The sequence below is a fragment of the Acomys minous genome (genome assembly GCF_964271855.1).
Source record: "Acomys minous genome assembly, chromosome: 10".
NCBI lineage: Eukaryota > Metazoa > Chordata > Mammalia > Rodentia > Muridae > Acomys > Acomys minous.
In genome coordinates, this window is record NC_140491.1 from 6387939 (window position 1) to 6410348 (window position 22410).

At 47.3% G+C, this 22410-nt stretch overlaps 1 protein-coding gene across 9 annotated transcripts in view; it reads right to left on the bottom strand.

Annotated features, from left to right (window-relative positions):
* Positions 1 to 14609, bottom strand: part of N4BP2 (NEDD4 binding protein 2) — a 71797-nt gene extending 57188 nt beyond the window's left edge. For 6 of the 9 annotated variants that reach the window (XM_084797581.1, XM_084797580.1, XM_084797578.1 and 3 more), the window contains exons 1-3: positions 14472 to 14603; positions 10206 to 10269; positions 6202 to 6279 (exon numbers count right to left, since the gene is read on the bottom strand). The gene's annotated coding sequence lies outside the window, so the exon portion shown is untranslated. Of the gene's footprint in view, positions 1 to 6201; positions 6280 to 10205; positions 10270 to 14471 lie in introns of all 9 variants that reach the window. The other 3 variants (XM_084797583.1, XM_084797579.1, XM_084797576.1) reach the window with 1 other exon arrangement.
* Between the last annotated feature and the right edge of the window lie 7801 nt (positions 14610 to 22410).

The window sequence follows — 22410 nt, forward strand, 5'->3', positions numbered from 1 at the left end:
CTGGGCATGTGGGCTGTCTAGGAGCTCACTGGGCATGTGGGCTGTCTAGGAGCTCACTGGGCATGTGGGCTGTCTAGGAGCTCACTGGGCATGTGGGCTGTCTAGGAGCTCACTGGGCATGTGGGCTGTCTAGGAGCTCACTGGGCATGTGGGCTGTCTAGGAGCTCACTGGGCATGTGGGCTGTCTAGGAGCTCACTGGGCATGTGGGCTGTCTAGGAGCTCACTGGGCATGTGGGCTGTCTAGGAGCTCACTGGGCATGTGGGCTGTCTAGGAGCTCACTGGGCATGTGGGCTGTCTAGGAGCTCACTGGGCATGTGGGCTGTCTAGGAGCTCACTGGGCATGTGGGCTGTCTAGGAGCTCACTGGGCATGTGGGCTGTCTAGGAGCTCACTGGGCATGTGGGCTGTCTAGGAGCTCACTGGGCATGTGGGCTGTCTAGGAGCTCACTGGGCATGTGGGCTGTCTAGGAGCTCACTGGGCATGTGGGCTGTCTAGGAGCTCACTGGGCATGTGGGCTGTCTAGGAGCTCACTGGGCATGTGGGCTGTCTAGGAGCTCACTGGGCATGTGGGCTGTCTAGGAGCTCACTGGGCATGTGGGCTGTCTAGGAGCTCACTGGGCATGTGGGCTGTCTAGGAGCTCACTGGGCATGTGGGCTGTCTAGGAGCTCACTGGGCATGTGGGCTGTCTAGGAGCTCACTGGGCATGTGGGCTGTCTAGGAGCTCACTGGGCATGTGGGCTGTCTAGGAGCTCACTGGGCATGTGGGCTGTCTAGGAGCTCACTGGGCATGTGGGCTGTCTAGGAGCTCACTGGGCATGTGGGCTGTCTAGGAGCTCACTGGGCATGTGGGCTGTCTAGGAGCTCACTGGGCATGTGGGCTGTCTAGGAGCTCACTGGGCATGTGGGCTGTCTAGGAGCTCACTGGGCATGTGGGCTGTCTAGGAGCTCACTGGGCATGTGGGCTGTCTAGGAGCTCACTAGGCATGTGGGCTGTCTAGGAGCTCACTAGGCATGTGGGCTGTCTAGGAGCTCACTGGGCATGTGGGCTGTCTAGGAGCTCACTGGGCGTGTGGGCTGTCTAGGAGCTCACTGGGCATGTGGGCTGTCTAGGAGCTCACTGGGCGTGTGGGCTGTCTAGGAGCTCACTGGGCATGTGGGCTGTCTAGGAGCTCACTAGGCATGTGGGCTGTCTAGGAGCTCACTAGGCATGTGGGCTGTCTAGGAGCTCACTGGGCGTGTGGGCTGTCTAGAGGCTCACTAGGCATGTGGGCTGTCTAGGAGCTCACTGGGCGTGTGGGCTGTTAGGAGCTCACTGGGCATGTGGGCTGTCTAGGAGCTCACTGGGCATGTGGGCTGTCTAGGAGCTCACTGGGCGTGTGGGCTGTCTAGGAGCTCATCTGGTGTTCGCAAGGTCTATACCATGATGCAACCCCAGAACTGCTTCCGGCCTCTGACATCCTGTCAGGAGCCGCTGATGTGAGGAAGTTCAGTAGGTGTGAGAGATCTTTGGAAGTGATCTGTTATTTTCAAGGTCTGTATCGTGATGTACCCCAGAACTGCTTCCAACCTCTGACTACCCTGCATCTCTCTAAAAATCTGGCATTAGAGCTGGGCATGGTGACATATACCTTTAATCCCAGCACCCAGAGAGGCAGAGGCAGGTAGATCACTGTGAGCCTAAGGCCAGCTTAATCTACAAAGGGAGTCCAGGACAGCCAAGATTACACAGAGAAACCTTGTCTCAAAAAACCAAAAAGAAAAAACATCTGGCATTCGTGTGAACTGTTACTTCCTGGGTATTGACCAGCTCTGACTGAGCAAACTTCCTACAGGGTCTTGTTTGAGGATACTGTTTGTCATTCAGATGAATTAATCCCTGATTATGGAATTCCTGATTTGATTCAAATAGTTTTAAAAGTTAAATTGTTTTAGATCTTCTAAAACAATTTTAGAGAGTTTATGGCTCCAATAAATACCTTTGAGGACCTGCAGATGCCTCACTAGGGATAGCCTTGTAACAGATTTGTGGCTTCAGATAAGCCTCCACTCCAGAAGGCACCAGGAATCCTGGTATTTCACCATAAATACAGACAAGTTGGTTTGAACTCCCCATGAACCTAAGTTAGAATGAAACTACCTAGAGATGTCTGAATTTACTGTTTCTTAGAATGAAAGACAGATAAAATTATTGTCCTGCTATGAGCATATAAAGGGGGAGGAGGTCCCCCTCAGTCACAGTCATAGGGGAGGGGAGTAAGGGGAAAATGAGAGGGAGGAGGAATGGGAGGATACAAGGGATGGGGTAACAATTTAGATGTAATATGAATAAGTTAATAAAATATATTTTAAAAAATTATTGTCCTGAACTCATTATGAACTAAGAGTTGGATATTGTATAGTTAGGTCAGTCCTAATTTTTTGTTTTGTTTTGTTTTTTGAGGCAAGATTTCAGTGATCCTCCTGCCTCTGCCTCCTGAATGCTGGGATTAAAGGCATGCACTACCACGCCTGGCCCATCAGTCCTAATTTAAAAGTCATATATTCTTGTAACTTTTAGGCCTTGCCACTGTGAACTTATGTAATGGATACTTAGATAAGAACTGTTGGAGCCGGACGTACTGAATCACTGTGAGTTCGAGGCCAGCCTGGTCTACAAAGCAAGTCTAGGACAGCCAAGGCTACACAGAGAAACCTTGTCTCAAAAAACAATAAAAAACAAAAAGTGAAGGAATGAATCCTGGGCAGTGTGGTGGTCTGAGTAAGAATGCCCCCACAGGCTCATGGAGTTAATGCTTAGTCAGCAGGCAACAACGGGACAGTGACTAAGACAGTCACTAAAACTACACTTTGAGCTGAATGTGTGACGGTGTGTCACTGTGGACACAAAGCACTAACACTTCTCAAGTACAGAAAGGTTCAAGACCAGCATGGACAACACAGCAAGAAAATATCTAAAGTAAACAATAATCAATGCTTTGGATGGGGGGGGAGGTGTGTGTGTGTGTATGTGTCTGTCTGTCTGTCTGTCTGTCTGTCTGTCTAGGAATTGAACCCTGGGCCCCACACATGCTAAGCAAGTGCTCTACTACTGAGCTAAATTCTCAGGCCTCTTTTTACTTTTCTTATTTTGGGAAAGAGCTTCATTAAGTTTCCTGAGCTGCTCTTAAAAGGCAGTCAAGTAGAAAGAGGCCTGAACTTCCAATTCTCCTGCTTCACCCTCCCAAACTCCTGGAGATGTGACTCAATGTAGTACTTAAAGGAGTTAAAACAGAAAAGACACAGGCTGGAAGGATGGCTCAGTGGTTAAGATCGTCGCCTGCTCTTCCAGAGGACCTGAGTTCAATTCCCTGCAACCACATGGTGGTTCATAACCATCTGTAATGTGACCCCTCTTCTGGCCTACAGGTGTACATGCAGGCAGGACACTGTATACATAATAAAAAATAAATCCTTTTTTTAAAAAAAGGAAGAAAAGCAAAGAAAAACCTTTTTTAAAAAATTTGTGTCTTTTAAAAGACACAAATTAAAAATAACCTCCATAGTCAGCCAAACAGAATGGGATTAGAATGAGAATATAAAGAACAAAAGACATTCTTCTATCTATATTCTATATATGTCTATATCCTATATATTACTTTGTTATGTACTGCTTTTACACGTTCCAATATATGTACGTTTCAGAATCGGGGCAAAAGTTACTATTATCTCAGACAAAAGCACATCTTACTTCCCTGTATACATGCCCAGCTTACAATTTATCTCTTCGATGTTCAGATATATAGAAAAACATCTTGTAAGAAGATTGAGTGTCCAACAATGTTTAGGAAAAATGTTGGGAAACTCTAGTGTACAAAACACAGCTAAACATCAATTGTCTGTTTTACTTATGTATCCAATTTACATCAGTCTCATTTAATGTGCTGTAAATTATTTACATTTAACTCATTTAGCATCTAATTTTGTGTCTTCCTCTTCCCATGAGAACCTCCTAAAGACATGAGCTTAAGCAAGTTGTAGTTTCTTCCCATACAGGCCTGCCTTAAATAAGAGAATATAGTCTAAAAAGATACAGAAAAAGAAGGACACATGAACTTTGGTGCACTATGGGAAAATGTGAAAAGACTTGTTCAAATAAACAATTATTAATAATACTATAAACATAAATTTCATATGCATCCCTAAAACTATCTTTTTAAAAGAATATTTTTTTTCATTATGTATACAGTGCTCTGTCTGCCTGCATGTACACCTGCACACCAGAGGAGGACATTAGATCACATTACAGATGGTTGTGAGCCACCATGAGGTTGCTGGGAATTGAACTCAGGACCTCTGGAAGAGCAGTCAGTGCTCTTAACCCGAGCCGTCTCTCCAGCCCCTCAAACGTCTATCTTATTCAGTTTTAGTTGGATAATCTTTGTGTGCCACAGGGTCTCACTGTGTAGGTTAGCCTTAAACTCGCTATGTAGACCACACTGGCCTTTACCTTGCATCATCTTACGTCAGACTCCCAAATGTCCCTTTTAAAATGGTTTTAAAGAAGTAAAGTGCAGAGTCTCAGGATGTACCCCAGATGATCATGTCCTTGCCTAGCATGCACAAAACCCTGGGCTAGATGGTAGCACTACACACAGAACTGGGCATTGGAGCCGGGCGTGGTGGTGATACATGCCTTTAATCACAGCACTCGGGAGGCAGAGGCAGGTGGATCAATGTGAGTTCGAGGCCAGCCGGATAGAACTGGGTGTGGTCGTACACGCCTATAATCCCAGAATCAGAAGATCCCAGCATACAGGAGGCAGAGGCAGGCTGAGCTCTGTGAGTTCAGAAATTCTATGGAAGGCGGCCTGGCCTACATAGTAAGTTCCTGTCTCCAACCCCTCCCTTCAAAAAGAACAAATACAATCTTCCTTTCTTATATTTTTGGTTATGAACCTAGCCTTTAACGGCTGAGCCACCTCTCCAGCCCCAATCTTTCTTCAAGATTAAGCCATCTAAAAGATGTTTTCAAGCATTCTATCCCAGAATGCTTGCAATCCCAGAAACACAGGACTCAAAAGAAGCTGAGACAGAAAGATTATGAAGTCAAATTCAATCTGAGCTACCTAGCAAATCCTTTCCCTAAAAATGCACGTACCATATAATAAAGATAAGGCTGATACTACAGTCTCATGGATATACTAAGGGTTTGTCACCAAAACAGATAGCATTTATAGACAATAAAACCAATTAGCTTTAACATGTATAATACATATATGATACATATACATACATATATATATATATATATATACATATATCATAAAAACAGTAATTGATAACTGAAGATACCCTGAATATCAATAGAAAACAGAATGGTTAGATCATGGCAACAGTAATCTGTAAATATCACGCAGCAGTTAAAAGGAATAAGGTATTCTGGAGAAACAGGGCCCTGAGCCTGTGAGGCGAGGCCAGTTCTGAGCAGCACGCAGCTCCTGCTCTAAGAACAGAGCAACAGTGTACTTCTCCACAGGCTCCAGCATGCCTCGGCCCTTCCCGGCTTGCTGCCATCGTCATCCTCCTCACTTGAGGGTCTTCCACTGTTAGTTCACTAGCTTGTATTTTCTGTAATATATTTAGACATGTGTGCTCCATGATAGTCTTCCCTGTCACAGTCCCTCAGAACCCAGAGCGGCTAGAGCACACGGTGCCGACACAGCAGCCCTCCTCCATGCTGAACAACGGAAAGGGACTGTGTACCACGCGGCACACAGCACTATGCTCCCTACAGCACTTGGACAGAACTGCACACGGTAACTGACCAGGGTATCCACTCAAAAAGTGACTTTCCGTTTCATCCGTAGACATCCATCTCTCTGACCAACATGGTTTTTGAGAACATGGGTCATGACCTAAGACTCTTAACATGGTTCTACATGTAAAATAGACACATGAAAAGCATGTGTAGATGACTAACAATATGTAAAATATGAAAGCTCAAGGGATAGACTAAAACACTCACTAAGTGGAAAAACTAGGACACCAATACTGTCAAGCTGTCAAAGTCAGCCCTGTTTCACATGAATACCAGCTCTTCCACATACTCCAGTAACAAAAATCTCTGAAACCTGCCTTTTAATCACTCAAATATGTAAATGAAAGCTTGAAAACCCTATGTGTAAACTATTCATCCTCTGTGATTTTAGCAGTACTTACTGGCTGGCTGGCAGGAACAATACTCATGTGCTTAGAAAGGCCACAGACGACATCGCCAACTCTAACGCTGTCTTCTTACTAAGAAATATAATAAAATGCAATGTTAGATATACTTATAATGAAAAAAAACCATACACACACACTTATAATGAGCTGGGCGTGGTGGCACACGTCTTTAATCCCAGCACTCGGGAGGCAGAGACAGGTGGATCTATGTGAGTTCGAGGCCAGCATGATCTACAAAGAGTCCAGGATAGACAGGGCTCTGTGTAACAGAGAAACCCTGCTCGACAAACAAAAAAATATACTTATAGTGCACACTCATAGCCCCAAAACTTACTCTGTTGACTAGGCTAGCCTAGAACTCAGAGATCCACCTGCCCTGCCTCCCAAGTGCGCCAACATGTCCATCATTCAAATTCTAATTTTAAGTGAATAAAAACCCAAAATAGGTCAAACATTTCAGAGTACTTGATATTGTTAGTAGAAAGTTACAGAAAACAGAATGACCTCATTTGCCGCCTGGAAGTGACCACTCCACTTTTATAAAGAGGGAGAACTGAACATCTATTCTAAGCAGAGCACCATCACTGAGCAGTCAGTGAGTCCGCTTGTGGTTTGATGTGGACTGTGCCACCCTCTCTCGCACCCATCCAAGGCCTTGCATTTCCTTCTCAGGCTCCTCTTCTACCTAGTTCCAACCCACTCTCTACCACAGTCCAGCCTGCCGCCATGCCTACCCTTCGGGTCGAGCAGTTGTCTTTACATTAGTCAAGAGATTGAAAACAAAAAATGAGAACTAATCAAAAAAATTTTAATATGTGGCAGTTTTTAACTTTAAGAAAGTTAATTTTACTTTTAAGTTCTTTTTATGTATGTGAGTGTTTTTCCTACATCGATGTCTGTCTGCCACAGGCATGCTGGTGCCTACAGAGGCCAGAAGAGGGCATCAGAACCCCTAAGGCTGGAGCTACAGATTGTCCAGCTGCTGTCTGAGTGCTGGAAACAGAACCCAGGCCCTCTGCAAATGCTCTTAACCACTGAGCCATTTCTCCAGCCTATTTTTAATTTTGGGGTGTTTTGTTTTGTTTTTCGAGACAGGGTTTCTCTGTGTAGCCCTGGCTGTCCTGGACTCCCTTTGTAGACCAGGCTGGCCTTGAACTCACAGCGATCCACCTGCCTCTGCCTCCCCAAGTGCTGGGATTATAGCACTGACTCTATTTTTAATTTTTAAACTCATTTTTTTGTTTCACAAATATAAATAAATCACCAGTCAATATTAAATATCATTGTTAGGGGAAAGGTTGATAGACACTGGCTTTGTATAGCCAGGTGCAGTGACCCATGCCTGTAATTCCAGCCTACAGGCAGCTAAGGCAGAGAGTCGAGAGCCTGAGACCAACCCGGGCAAGTCTGACGCAAGACTGGGCTACATGGTGAGACTCTATCTCAAACCGTCATCAAAGAAAGGAGGAGAGTGTAAAAATGACAGAATGGGAGATTTTATTTTAGGTACTATTTGCCCTAACATATTTCAGGTGGCGTAATGGTAGTGTTTCCCAAGAATGTACAAGGCCTAAGTTTGATCTCTACAAAACTAAAATACCTACAAGGAATGTTAGGGTTTGAATAGAAAATATTCCCATTAGGTTTGTATGTTGAAGGGTTGGTCCCCAGCTGGTGCTATTTTGGGAGGTGGTAGAAACTTTAGGAGGCAGTGCCTGGCAGGAAAAGGCAGGTCACTGGAGGCATGTCATATGAAAGGCATCTTGTCTCTAGCCCCTCTCCGGCTCTTTCTGCCTCCTGGCTGACAGGAAGTGAGCGACTATCTTCTGCCCTGACTCCAGTCAACATGATGTCACCCTCAGCACAGGCCACAGCCACCATGATGTCACCCTCAGCACAGGCCACAGCCACCATGATGTCACCCTCAGCACAGGCCACAGCCACCATGATGTCACCCGATGTCACCCTCAGCACAGGCCACAGCCACCATGATGTCACCCTCAGCACAGGCCACAGCCACCATGATGTCACCCTCAGCACAGGCCCACAGCCACCATGATGTCACCCTCAGCACAGGCCACAGGCACCATGATGTCACCCTCAGCACAGGCCACAGCCACCATGCTAGGAGCATGCTAGGAAGTATCCCACCACAGATCACACCTCCAGTCAGGCCCTCTTTTCGTGAACAATATGTAGTTCTACACGGGTATACGTACTCATACTCTGACTTGGGGTGTTGTTTCTTTGTTTTTATTTTTAATGGTACTGAGGACTGAACCCAGAATTTTCTATGTGCTATGCAACATATTTCCAATTAGTTATTTATCCTCACTCCCTCTCCTCTCCCCGACAGCCTAAGAGTTGTTATGTAGCAGAGACAATCTTCCTGCCTCTACCTCCCAAGCGCTAGAAGGGAGTCCAAAGCGTACCGCAGGCCACGTGGCGCTCAGGTCAGATCCCCTGCCTGCTGCTCATCACCTCAGGCCTTCTCACAGCCTGTTTCACAACGCGTGCTCTCCATCTCGTAACACCCCGCTACCCCTCTGCAGCCGTGGGCCGTGACTCCCGACTTCCACTGACTGTGGTCCGCGCTGAGCCACCACTCCAGCTCATCTTCTCTCGCACAGATGTCCCCTTATTCCCCACCTCCATCTCTACTGTCACCTTCAAAACACATCTCCAACCCCTTTCTTTCTCCTTTCCCCCTTTAGGATTGTTTTTTCTATTTACTTATTTCATGTGACATATGCTGCATGCATGCGGTTTGTGCACACCATGCTGTGGGGTCAGAAGACGGTCTACAGCAATCTACTCTCTCTTTCCCTCACATAAGATCTGGTATTAAACTCAGACCATCAGCCTTGGCAGCAAATGACTTTACCCCCTATACCATCAATTACGGCCTTTTTTTCTTATTCAACCATTATTCCCTAATTAGACTCTGAGATCATGAAAGCAAGGCATATTTTATATACACCAAAACAACAGTAGAGTGCTTTGTACATGGAGATTTTTAATAAATATGAGTGGCCGGGCATGGTGGCGCACGCCTGTAATCCCAGCTCTCAGGAGGCAGAGGCAGGCAGATTGCTGCGAGTTCGAGGCCAGCCTGGTCTACAAAGCAAGTCCAGGACAGCCAAGGCAAACACAGAGAGACTCTGTCTCAAAAAACCAATAAATAAGTAAGTAAGTAAGTAAGTAAGTAAGTAAGTAAGTGTGAAGAAAAAAAGATAAACATAATACGCATAAGGTTTGGTACTCTCTGCAGTTTCCAGCTTCCACTTAAGGTCTTAGACTTCATCCCCAGCGCATAGAGGGGTTTCTCTTTAGCTGGCACTCTCAGTCTCGTTCACAGACCGCTTCGCTCCTGCTCATTTGTTTGGTGTCACTGTTCCTCCTAGGTTCTGCCACATCACTACAGCCTCTTGTTCTACCCACTTTTTCTAGGTTCATCCAAGCTTATGTCTTCAACAGCTACAACTGATTCTACCAAGGAATTCTCTCCAAAATTCAGTACAGCTAACTGCCTAACACACACAGCCACACAGCTAACCCGAGAATTTCAATGTTTAAAAAAAAAAAAAAAAGCCTCTCATGAGTCTGTGGCTTCATGGTAATGCGTTCAAGGCCTCTCCTGCCCTGTCCTTCGCTGCTCCACGGCTTCCGCACACATGAGCTCTATCAGGGGCACTTCAGTGTCGCGTGCGTCGGCCTCAGGCATGCTCCACCCAGAGGTCCTTCCACACACCGCAGAGCAAGCCTTCCTGGCTCCATGAACTGTCTTCCAGAGAAGTCACCCACTATCCTCAAGTCTGATTTCAACCCAACTTCCCGTGCATCCTAGCCATACCTTTATCTTAACATTTTTGGGTTTACTTTAGACTACTATTATGAAAGCAGAGGCGTGTGTTATCTAGCAAACAAAAACTCAATAAATATCCTATGTGGTAGTGTAAGCCAAAAATGCTGCAGGTAATTTAAAGCAGTAGACTTACCATCTCAGCACCGGGAATACTCAGGCCTGCAACACTGAGCATCTCTTTCCCACAAATAAAGGACCTACAAGAACCAAGGCATGATCAGACACCTGGCCATGAAGGACAATGGACACTCCTTACACCCGCCCAGGACTCCTTCCCCATCCTTATTCCATCCGGGTCAGCGTCCCACTAAGAGAACCCAGGCTATATAAGTGTCCTCAAATAGCACAGAGAGCCACTAACGTGAGACTCTGCGTAGACAAGCCTGTGCTGACAGGAGCCAGGTCCCATCCTTAGCAGGGGGAGGAGCACTGAAGCCCATGTGCACTGTAAGTACAGGAAAGGGCCAGCTAGGGTCAGGTCCCCCATAGCCACTTCCATTATACAGCTTCTACCATATTGTCATAAGAGCCAGTAACATCCCACCCACACCCCGGCCACTTCAGCACTAGAAATCCAAAATACCTCAATAACAAGAAAACCAAAAAGATGGAAATTATATGTCAAAAAATATTTTTCATCTACCAGCTCTGATGTCTCTGTTCTTTTTCCACTAAGTTCCCAAATTACTATTTTATTGCACTTCAATGTATATCAGATCATATTTTTCAGACACTTGGTTACACCTTAAACAAGGGCATGGTAAAATGGCAAATAAGTAGCTTACAGTGTAGTTAAATATTTAACATGTGATTAACAAAATAAGAATATCAGTGGTTAAGAGCACTGGCTGCTCTTCCAAAGGTCCTGAGTTCAATTCCCAGCAACCACATGGTGGCTCACAACCATCTATAATGAGATCTGGTGCCCTCTTCTGGCCTGCAGGCAGTACATGCAGGCAGGATATTGAATAAGTAATAAATAAATAAATCGTTAAGAAAAACAATCATAGAAAAAAAAGAGCTTTGGGGGGGAAAAAAAGAACACAGAGTACTGAGGAAACATAGGTTTTGTGTCAAAGAGATCTTTAGATATGGCAGTCAAGTTCGACACAGCAAACAAAAGTGGAGGTAACCAGGCAAGTGAAGACGCATTCAAGGGCTGGAGAGATGGCTCAGTAGTTAAGAGCACTGTCTGGCCGGGCACAGTGGCACACGCCTTTAATCCTAGCACTTAGGAGGCAGAGGCAGGCGGATCGCTATGAGTTCAAGACCACATCTTCCACATTCTTCCAGGGCAATGGTTCTCAACCTATGGGTCACAATCCCTTTGAGGGTGAAACAACCCTTCTTTCACTGTGGTCATATATCAGTTAACCTGCATTACCAGGTATTTACAGCACCACTCATAACAATAGCAAAATTACAGTTATGAAGTGGCAACGAAATTAATTTTGTGGCTGGGAGGGTCACCACAACATGAGGAACTACACTCAAGGGCCACAGCGTTAGGAAGCCAAAAATACTAAGACTCAACACCAGCCTCCAGGAGTCCCTAGCCTAAGCAGGATGTTCTCAATACAACTCTAAGTGCATGGGAAAGAATGGAGCGACTTACAGCAATGCCATCTACATCTCAAATCGGTGTCACATGAAGTTCAGAGCAAAGAGGGCAGGGAGTGAGGTGTTCCAGAGAGAATCATAAATCCATGACAGAAAGGATTTTGGGTGAGATTTCTGTTGTTCTTTGGGTTTGTTGTGGGGGGGGGGGGTTGTTTTGTTCTTACCTTACTTTGCTTTTTGTTTTTAGCCAGGATCTCAGTATAGAGCCCTAGCTGGCTTAGAGATCACTAGGCAGAGAGGGCTGCCCTTAAACTTGCAGTACTCTCCCTGCCTCTGCCTCCCCAGTACTAGAATTAAGAAATGAAACACTTACCCACCTAGAAAAGAAGGGTTTTTTGTTTGGTTAGTTGGTTGGGGTTTTTTTGTAGTTGTTTGTTTTTTGGTTTTTCGAGACAGTGTTTCTCTATGCAGCCTTGGCTGTCCTGGACTACCTTGGTAGACCAGGCTGGCCTTGAACTCACAGCTATCCCTCTACCTCTGCCTCCCAAGTGCTGGGATTAAAGGTGTGCGCCACCACGCCGGGTTAAAGAGGGATTTTTAATGCCCCACTTTTTTGTTTGTTTTTTGTTTTGTTTTTGTTTTTGTTTTTCCAGACAGGGTCTCTCTCTCTGTGTGTAGCCTTGGCTGTCCTGGACTTGCTTTGTAGACCAGGCTGCCCTCAAACTCACAGCAGTCCGCCTGCCTCTGCATGCCGAGTGCTGGGATTAAAGGAGTGCACCACCACGCCTGGCTAACAGAAGCCCTTATTAAATGTCCAATTTAAGGGCTAGAGAGATGGTTCGAGGGTTAAGAGCATGGTCTGCTCTTCCAGAGGTCCTGAGTTCAATTCCCAGCAACCACATGGTGACTCACAACCATCTGTAATGAGATCTAATGCCCTCTTCTGTCATGCAGGCATACATGCAGACCAGAGCACGGCATACATAATAAATAAAGTTTTTATTTTTTTAATAAATCTCTTTTTTAAAAAAAACTTATTATTAGCCGGGTGTAGTGGTGCACGCCTTTAATCCCAGTACTCGGGAGGCAGAGGTAGGCGGATCACTGTGAGTTGCAGGCCAACTCACAATCTCAAAAAACAAACAAACAAATAAAACACATCTACCTTGATAGTAGTTAGCCTCGAACTGTGTACAACCCCCATTTCTGAAACGGGAGACCCTTAACAGCTACTAGAACCAACAGGTGCACAGAAAGCCCTGAGTACTGTGTGCCAATTTGTGGTGGTGGTGGTGGTTTTCCCTCATTAACTGGAATGTCTCTCTGCAGAGGAGCAGAAGCCATTTCTTTCTAATTCTTCTGTCATCTCCACCACTGTAACCCCCCCCCATCCTCGCAGAACATTTAAGTAACACGTTGGCATAGTAACTGAAAACTGACTTCATTTTGACCTTTAACAAAAGAAAAATCGGCTGAGAAAAAACTGAACCACAATTAACAAAGCACCCAAAAAAAAAAAAAGCCACGCATGTTTATATTTCTTAAAATGCGTAGGTATTTCTGTGAAAACTGAAAGAAACTGGAAAGAGTTGCAGTCCAGAGCCAATTTGATAGACAACAGTGGAAGTGATTTTCTTAAAAGTGAAGAAACGGCGAATGCTGCTATCAAAGGATAATGTATTAAAATAAATAAATCCATGGGAGCAGAGAGGCAGAGGCAAATCAGTCATTGTTTTCTGAAAGGCCAGGTTATCTCCGGGATTTTCTTCTCCCGGCTCAACCAATCCCCACCTTTTCTGAGTAGACCAGTCTCCAGGCAAGCCGCGCTTCCTGATTGGCTCAGGGATACCGAGTAGAGAAAGCAGCCAATCCTCCTCAAGCCAGACCTGTGCTATGGAGACATTACAACTGCAGCATGGAAGAGTGTACGAACCTGTCGGTGCAGCAAATACCATCAGCTCCTACTCCTAAAAACATTTCCGGAAGGAACCCCTAAAGCCAGAGGGGCCTGGCCCTGATCTGGCATCGACATAAGAAATAAATTATTTTTTCCTCCGACTCTCATTCTGGGGAAAATAAAAGTGTAGTAACCAAAGGCGCAAACGGGATAAACTCTGCCCTCCGTATGACTCACTCCCTCGAAGCCTGACATCCATAGAGCTCGCACGGGGTCTCGGAGAGCGGGAGGGAAAGTTACGGGTGGGAGGGGGCGAGAGTCGCAGGCGCACACGCGGGGAGGGAGGCGAGCCTGCCGGGATAGAGCGAGCGTGCGTGTAAGTGTGCGCGCGCGAGTGTGTGTGTGTGTGTGTGTGTGTGTGTGTAAGTGTGCGCGCGCGAGTGTGTGTGTGTGTGGTTTGGAAGTGAGTAAATAAACAGCTCTTACTAGCACTACGTGCCCGGGCAGGCGGCCCAAGTTCCCAGAAGGCTCGGCCTGGGAAAACGGCGGGCGCAGGGGCGCCAGGTCAAGCCAGGGCGGGAAGCCACCGGGAGAGCCCCGGGGGCGGGAGGGGTGTGTCGGGGCCTGGAGGCCCGCCAAGGCGCTGGAGGCCGGGGAGGGGTAGCGGGGGGAAAGCTGCGACGGCGCCCGCCTTCGCTCGGCCTCGGGCCCCGCGCCAGGGCCCGCCTCCCGCGACGCCTTCACTCCCCTTCCGCCCGGCCCGCGCCTGCTCCGGTCGCCGCGTCGCTCGCCGCCCGCCGCCGAGGGGCCCTCCTCCGGGGCTCCCCGCTCCCGGGACGCCCCCCCCACCCCACTCCTCCTTACCCCCACCAAGCCCTCCTTTCCTCGCCGGCCCCCTTCTCCCCAGGTCCCGCCGCCTGCCTCTCCACCCTCCGCCTTTACCTGATGCGGGGAGCCGGGCGTCGAGGCCCCGGGCCGCGTCCGTCGAGTGAGCGCCGCGGGTCCCGCAACCCTTTCCCGCCTCCGCCGCCGCCACTGCGCTCTCCGGCGCGGCGCGGGACTGGCGAGCAGCTGTGGCCGCGGGAGGGGTGGGTAGAGAGGACGGGGAGGGAGGGGGCGGCAGGGAGGGAGACGCGGCGAGCGTGCGGAGCGGGGACACACTGCCGCTCTCCGTCCGACCCGGGAAGAGCAGCCGCGCGCAGGAGGCCCGCCGCGAGAGGGCGGGTGGGCGGCCGCGTGGGGAGGGGTCTCGCGGCCGCCGCAATGGCTGCCACGTAGCCAGGTGGTTCTCCGCCCCCGCCCCGGGGGCCGCGACCTCTGCCGCTCGGCGCCCACCCCCCGAGGGGGGGGAGACTCCTCCAGGGTGCGCCTGCCCACGCCGCGGGGCCTGCCCGGAGCCCCGAGCCCACCGGTGCTGGCCCCTGGCCCGCTCCCTTAAGAGAATTGAGTCCCGGGCCTGGCGGGAGGCGCAGCCTGGGACGCGGGGTCCCTCCCCCTCCCCGAGGGCTCGGCTCTCCGGGAAGGTTGCCGCGCTTCCCTCGCCCCCTCGGGCTCCCGGGGGAAGGCGGGCGCGGGTCGCCTTGGCCCCGGCGAGCCGCGGCTGGTGGAGCGTGCCCTCACCTCTCTCCCGAGCCCTTGCAAAAGCAAAGCAAACAAGGTCGTTCTGGCCCCGGGCAGCGAGGGAGGAACTGGGAGCCGGGGCGGGCCGGGCTGCAGCTGCGAGGTCGGCGGGGCGAGGCACTGGGCCCCGCGCTGTGCCCCACGGGGGCCGCTCGCCCGGGGCTGGCGGGCGGGCAGGCAGGCAGGCGGCGGCGCCCCCGCGGGAAACAAAGGGCCCGCGGCCGCGGGGACCCAGCCCGCCCGCGCCGCCAACGTGCGGTCGGAACACGCTGGCCCGAGCCCAAGGGAACTGCGGCCTTTACCCCCCACACCCCCTCCCGTGGAGCTGGAGTTTTCAGGTGCCAAGAAAAAAAAAAAAGCAACAGTGTTCCCTTGGACCCTGGGTGATTAGCCAGTCCCCTAAACCCGCTCCGTGTTTTTTTCTTGCTGGACTCTTGAGTTCCCCTGTTCGATTTGTTCCCGTCCTGACATCAAAGGATCGATGCTTTCAGAGTACAAAAGTGTCTCCCCACCCCCACCCCATGTAGCCTTCTGATTTAATGATGATACTGTGTTGTTCCAGAGTTTTCTCTGTCTCTTTACAATTACTTTGTATTCTTTCACTGCCCCCGCAACCCCCGCCGCAGTAAAATAACCTCATGACAAAGTAATCGTTTGCATCAAAGAGATTATCTGCCAATGCAATCACTTAAACTGAATGTAAATTTGGAAAAAAATACAGTGAGAAAAAAAATTGCCCTTCTTTAGGTCTGGTTTGAACATTCACACTCAGTGAGAAAATTATCTAGTGGGTTTTTTTTTTTCTAGAAACTAAGCAGAGACCTTAGGGTGGTAAATTTTCTGATGAAATTTCTCACACAGAAAAGAATATGAAGAGAATTTTTTTGTTTTGTCTTTTTAGAGATCTCTTGAGTTACAAACACCTTTATTAAGGCATTTTCTAAATATCTTAAACAAAAAGTAATAATCCAAAATCCCAAGCGTGAATAGCTGCTGCTGAGAACCTTAACAGAACTTTTTGAAAGCAGCTATTAGGAGGCTAAGAGCTATACCACATGCCAGTTTTGAAATGAAGGAAACAGTAATTACAAACTTCAAACAAATTAGCAAACGTATATTAATTCTGACCACCTGAAATATGCTCAACATGATAATAAAAACTTGTATTTGAGTTCTTGAATTTATTTTGGTCATCTGTTAAGGATTTACCACAGATCCCTTTTTTATTGTTCAGACTAGAGTTCTTAGCACTAGAGAATATATTTCAAGGCACACCACCACCCAAGCAGACTTTTTTTTTCCCCATAAGATTCTGAACGTCAGATATAAAGAACAAAGCAATCTTTACCAGCGTTCACAATGCCAGGCTTGAATAGTCACAAGGACTCCTCTTTGTTCATTGGCTCACATTCTAAGCCAATAGGAAAAGTACAGCACATCTTTCAAAGGGGAGAGACAGCATTGGAATAAATGGATTGCTTATCACGGTCTCTTTCAAGCTCATGGCTCCTGTGATTTCCAAGGAGAAAGAATGTGAGTTCCTGAGTATCTGGACATGGGTGCTACTCCTCACGACCCGGCCTCTGCAGTATAATCGGTTATAATTAATTATGTGAAAGTGTTATTTCCCTAAAATACCAGATGAATATGAAGAATGCACACTAGCTAATACTTTTATTGATGAGGTAAGTCCTCACATTTTAGTTAAGAGAGTGGCCTTTTAGGAAATAGTGGTTTGTAAACGTGTTGGGAAATGACACTGGTTTTGGTGAATAGAATTGCTAAGGCATCACAAATCTATTACTCTATTTGTCTAGAGCCACTTTGAACATATTTAGTGGATAAGCTCTAAACCTACCTGTTTATATTTGTGTTTGGAGCCTAAGTACGATTTCATCCCAACAGAAGGTAATCCGTGGCCCCTTTCTGCTGCTCTGCCTTGGTCTGCCAAATTCTAGTTTTTACATATGTATGATCTCCCTTGCTGGGTTATCAGTTCCTGGAAGATAGGTTATTTCCTGCTCAGCCTTATAGTCCTCTCTGCCAAACCCAGAGACTTGCACAAAACAAACAGTGTGCTGAGTTTGAGGAAGCATTCCCTGTGACAGCGGGTGGCACATCAACAGAAAATGCGTCTGGTTTTTCTTCTTTAGTTCCATAACAGCTGATCAATTGTTTTCATTCCCAGTTAGACTTGGAATTGTCGCTAGGGTGTTATTAAAAGAAAGTAGACACTGAAATCCTTCGTCTTCTCATTTCAGGTCTCCTAAGGGCTGGGGATGCAGCTCAGAAACACCCCCTGCTCTTGCTTAGCGCTTGAAGTGTGAGCAGTACAAACACTGAGCCAGCCCCACGCGCAAACGGATGGCGGCGGCTGCTGCTGCTGTTACCTAAATCAGCCTTGGTGGGTTGGTGTCAAGAGTTGCCAGCCTCACTCAGACAGTGGTAGTTCTGTGGCCTCTGGAGAATTGCTCCAGTACTCCAAACTCAGTTTCCTTATCTCTCAGCTCACACTCAAGAGTACCTGTACTTTGATAGGTCATGATCATGGTAGAAATACATTACAGACATGGGTGAGCTCAATCATGAAGAAAATTACTTATACAAAGCACGTATAAACACTGAAGCTAGCGGGGCGGCGGTGGCGCACGCCTTTAATCCCAGCACTCGGAAGTCAGAGGCAGGCTAATCAGTGTGAGTTCGAGGCCAGCCTGGTCTACAAAGCGAGTCCAGGACAGCCAAGACTACACAGAGAAACCCTGTCTCGAAAAACCAAAAAAAAAAAAAGAAAAAGAAAAAAACCACTGAAGTTATCAGGGGTTGGTGATGTGTATGACTCATCGGGTAAAGTACCAGGAAAGTGTGAGGGTGTAACTTCAGATCCCCAGGACATATATAAACAGCAGGTGTGGCCACCTCCCTAGAATCAGAACACTGGAAGTGGAGACAGGATCCCTCCTACAAAGCAGCTAGCCTAGCCACACGAGTAAGCTCTAGGTTCAAGTGAGATGTCCTGCCTTAATATGTAATACGTGGGGAGGAATGAAAACGCCTCACGTCTAGCTAACATGTTCTAGCTACGAACATGCGTACCCGCCCAAATGTGAACATGCACACATCAAAAAAAGAGCATGATGGAACACATTAAAAATTCAGTAAAATTTTAAAGGTGGTGGCGCACACCTTTAATCCCAGCACTTAGGAGGCAGAGGCAGGCGGATCGCTGTGAGTTTGAGGCCAGCCTGGTCTACAAAGGGAGTCCAGGATGGGCAAGGCTACACAGAGAAACCCTGTCTCAAAAAGCCAAAAATAAATAACAGTAACTAGAAAAAAAAAATCAGTAAAGAGAGGCTAACAGTGGTTGAGTGGATACGGTGCTTGCTGTATCAGCATGAAGAATGGAGTTCGATTCCAAGAACCTATATGCTCAGCTGGCCAGACTAGCCCAATGGAGTCCTGGGCTCAGGAGCCGTGTTAAAGAGAGTGAGTGATGGAGGTCAGTATTTTGGTTCTGCATGTATACATGCAACACACACACACGAAAATAAAGTCCAAAAACAAAGCCGGGCGTGGTCTCCCACGCCTTTAATCCCAGCACTTGGGAGGCAGAGGCAGGTGGATCGCTGTGAGTTCGAGGCCAGCCTGGTCTACAAAGTGAGTTCAGGACAGCCAAGGCTACACAGAGAAACCCTGTCTCAAAAAGCCAAAAAATAAAATAAAGTCCAAAAACAAGTTTCCTGGGTGAAGTGCTGGAGAATATCTACCAGAAGAGATTCCATTTTTTTGTTACTGTTTTGGGTTTGGGTTTTTTTTTCCAGACATGGTTTCTTTGTGTATGTAGCCTTTGCTGTCCTGCACTCGCTTTGTAGACCAGGCTGGCCTGAGGTTCCTTTTCTTGGATGTGTTTTTGTGTGTGTGCGTGTTTATCTGTCAGGTGAGTACAAGCCAGAAGCTGGTGTTGGATTCCCAGGAACTGGAGTTAGCAGGCTGTCAGCCACCACAGACATGATCGCAGGAACCAAAGTTGAGTCCTCTGGAGAGCAATAAACAGTCTTCAACCAAGGAGCCATCTCTAACCCCCTGGGGTGGTTTGGTTTGGTTTTGTCAATGAGCCATCTCTCTAGTCCCCTGCTTTTTGTCAGTGAGCCATCTCTCCATCCCCCTGTTGTTGTTTTTCTTCATTTTGAGATAGGTTCTCAGTAATTAACCCAAGCAGTCCTGGTTAATGATGCTATGTCTCTGCCTGTTGAGAGTAAAGAAAAGTGGACGGTCATGATATTGCGTCATATATCAACTTTTTTTTTTTTCATATATCGACTTGTAATGCAGACTGTTGATTTATCACAATAAGAGTGTGAAGCAGATTGCTTATTTTACCACCTACTCGAGATGCTCTTGTAGGGAGATTGTCGAAAGAAGCTCAGACATAGACTGTTTTCTGGTTAGTGGCAAGCTGTAGCAAGCTTGCAAGGCTAGATTGTGCAAATTATGGAAGCTGCGCCCAACAATCTGTAATAAGGATAGACTTTTTTGTTTTTGTTTTTTGAAGCAGGGTTTCTCTGTGTAGCCTTGACTGTCCTGGACTCGCCTTGTAGACCAGTCTGGCAAGGATAGACTTTTAAGAAATGCTTGGTTAGGCCAGTGTGGTGGTGCATGCCTTTAATCCCAGCACATGGGAGGCAGAGGCAGGTGGGCCTCTGTGATGTCAAGGCCTGCCTGATCTACAAAGTGAGTCCAGGACAGGCAAGGCTACACAGAGAAATCCTGTCTCAAAACAAACAAACAAAAAAACCCAGATGTGTGGTGACACACGCCTTTAATCCCAGCACTTGAGAGGGTGAGGAGGCAGGTCTCTGAAAGTTTGAGGCCAGCCTGATCTACAAACCCAGATGTGTGGTGACACACGCCTTTAATCCCAGCACTTGGGAGGGGGAGGAGGCAGGTCTCTGAAAGTTTGAGGCCAGCTTGGTCTACAAAGTGAAGCAAAGAAGCTTGGGACCTGAGCCACGATCCAGGTTCCTGCAGTCCTACGAGACAGTCTTACAGTTTTTTGGTTTGGGGTATTTTGTTTGTCTTTGAGACAGGGTTTCTCTTACAGTCCTGGCTGTCCTGGACTCACTTTGTAGACCAGGCTGGCCGCGGTCTCACAGAGATCTACCTGCCTCTGCCTCCCAAGTGCTGGGATTACAGGCATGTGCCACCACACCTGGCTGCGAATCTTGTAGTTCTTACTAACTCGGGTTCAATTTTAACATTTTCTAAGCACTACCACCCCACCATCCTTACACTGCTTCTCATAACCTCCTGTCTTCAGAGGAGCCGAGGGGTGGAGAAGGACACACGCCAGTAAAATTTTTCCACAGCGTTTCATTTTCCAACAGTTCTATCCAATGAGAGGATATTAAAAATACATGATTTTTTTTTCTTCGTAGCTCCTAATTGGGAAAGGATTAGTCATTAGCAGTCAGGTCCATGTAAAACAAGCCATGCCATTTTCTCTTGGCCAAAGAAAAGAAGAAACCAGAGCAGGCCTCACAGGTCAGCTTTTCATAGGACATCCTATAGGTCATTTTCCCTAACAAGTTGTTTTACAGCAAGTTTTCATTTGGTCTTAACCACTTGTATGGCCTAGTAAGATTTTTATTTTTTACTTTTTGGGTTTGGTTGGTGTTTTGTTTTTCTAGAAAGGGTTTCTCTGCGTAGCCCCAGCTGTTCTGGAACTTAACTCTGTAGACCAGGCTGGTCTCCACCTCACAGAGATCCACCTGCCCCTACCTCCCAAATGCCGGGATTAAAGGCATGTACCACCACACCTGGCTCAAACAATTTTTTTTTCCTGGAGACAGGGTTATTTCTATGTAGCCTCAGCTGTCCTGGAATCACTCTGTAAACTAGGCTGGGCAAACTGCCCCTGCCTCCTGGAGTCCTGGGATTACAGGCATGTGCCACCACCTCCCGCAAGTTGCACTCTTGTCTCCATATAACAAACATATATCATACACACCAAAAATTAATTTCAGTTTTTCAAGTTATTTTCAACATATAATAATGTATATAAGGTTTTATAAGTGTGTGTATGTGGAGCGGTTTATGGTTTATTGAGAGGCTGGCTCACAGAAGCTAAGTATTTTCCATAACGGCCACCTGCAATCTGGGACATCAGAGAAATTGATTAGTCCAAGAAGAAGACAGGGGCTGGAGAGATGACTCAGCAGTTAAGAGCGCTGTCTCCTCTTCCTGAGGTTCTGAGTTCAGTTCCCAGCAACCACATGGCGTCTTACAACCATCTATACCCTCTGATGCTCTCTTCTGTCATGTAGGTGTACATACAGATAGAGCACTCATATACATAAAATAAATAAAATCTTTTTTTAAGAAAAGAAGTCGACAGCTAGGCACAATGGCGCATTCCTTTAACCCCAGCACTCAGGAGGCATCGGCAGGCAGATCTCTGTGAGTTCCAGGGAGCCTGATCTACAAAGTGAGTCTGGGATAGCCAGGGCTACAAGAGAAACTCTGTCTGGAAAAACAAAAAGAATAGGAGAGGAAAGAAAACTCAGAACCAGCCAGTCTGAGACACACAGGCCCACAAGGGACTTCGAGTGCAAGCCAAGGTCAGAAGCAGAAGGGCCTGGGGTCTGATGTCTAGGAGCAGTGGCCCGGAAGGCAGGGCCCACACCACCAGGAAAGGTCAAAGGCCATGCACCCATTTCTCGACTCTTTGTCTTCTAGGCAGGCCCTAGCCCACTGGGTCATGCTCCTCACACTGAGGGTCTGGCCACAGAGGGCTAGCCCCTGCACCAGTGTTCTCTGGAAACACGAGACTTTGGCAATTCTCTAGACATCCTGCAATCTAGTTAGATTGACACCCTAAATGAGCTATGATTCAAATGTAACCCCCTTATAAGCTGGGGATCATCTATAGTCACTTTGAAGAATGTCTCTGAATTTGGTTGCTCTTCTGTTTTTCTTATCACTTGATTGAGGTAATGGACTTTTGGATATATATATATATATAATATATATATATATATGGGTATATAACATATATATAATACATATATAATTTAAGATCCTGTTTCTCAGTTCATGATATCAATATCTTTTTTTTTTCCAAGACAGGGTTTCTCTGTGTAGCCTTGGCTGTCCTGGACTCACTTTGTAGACCAGGCTGGCCTTGAAATCAGTGATCCACCACCACACCCGGCCTCAATATCTTACTATTGGTGGCATTAATGCTTTGTTTGTTTGTTTGTTTTGT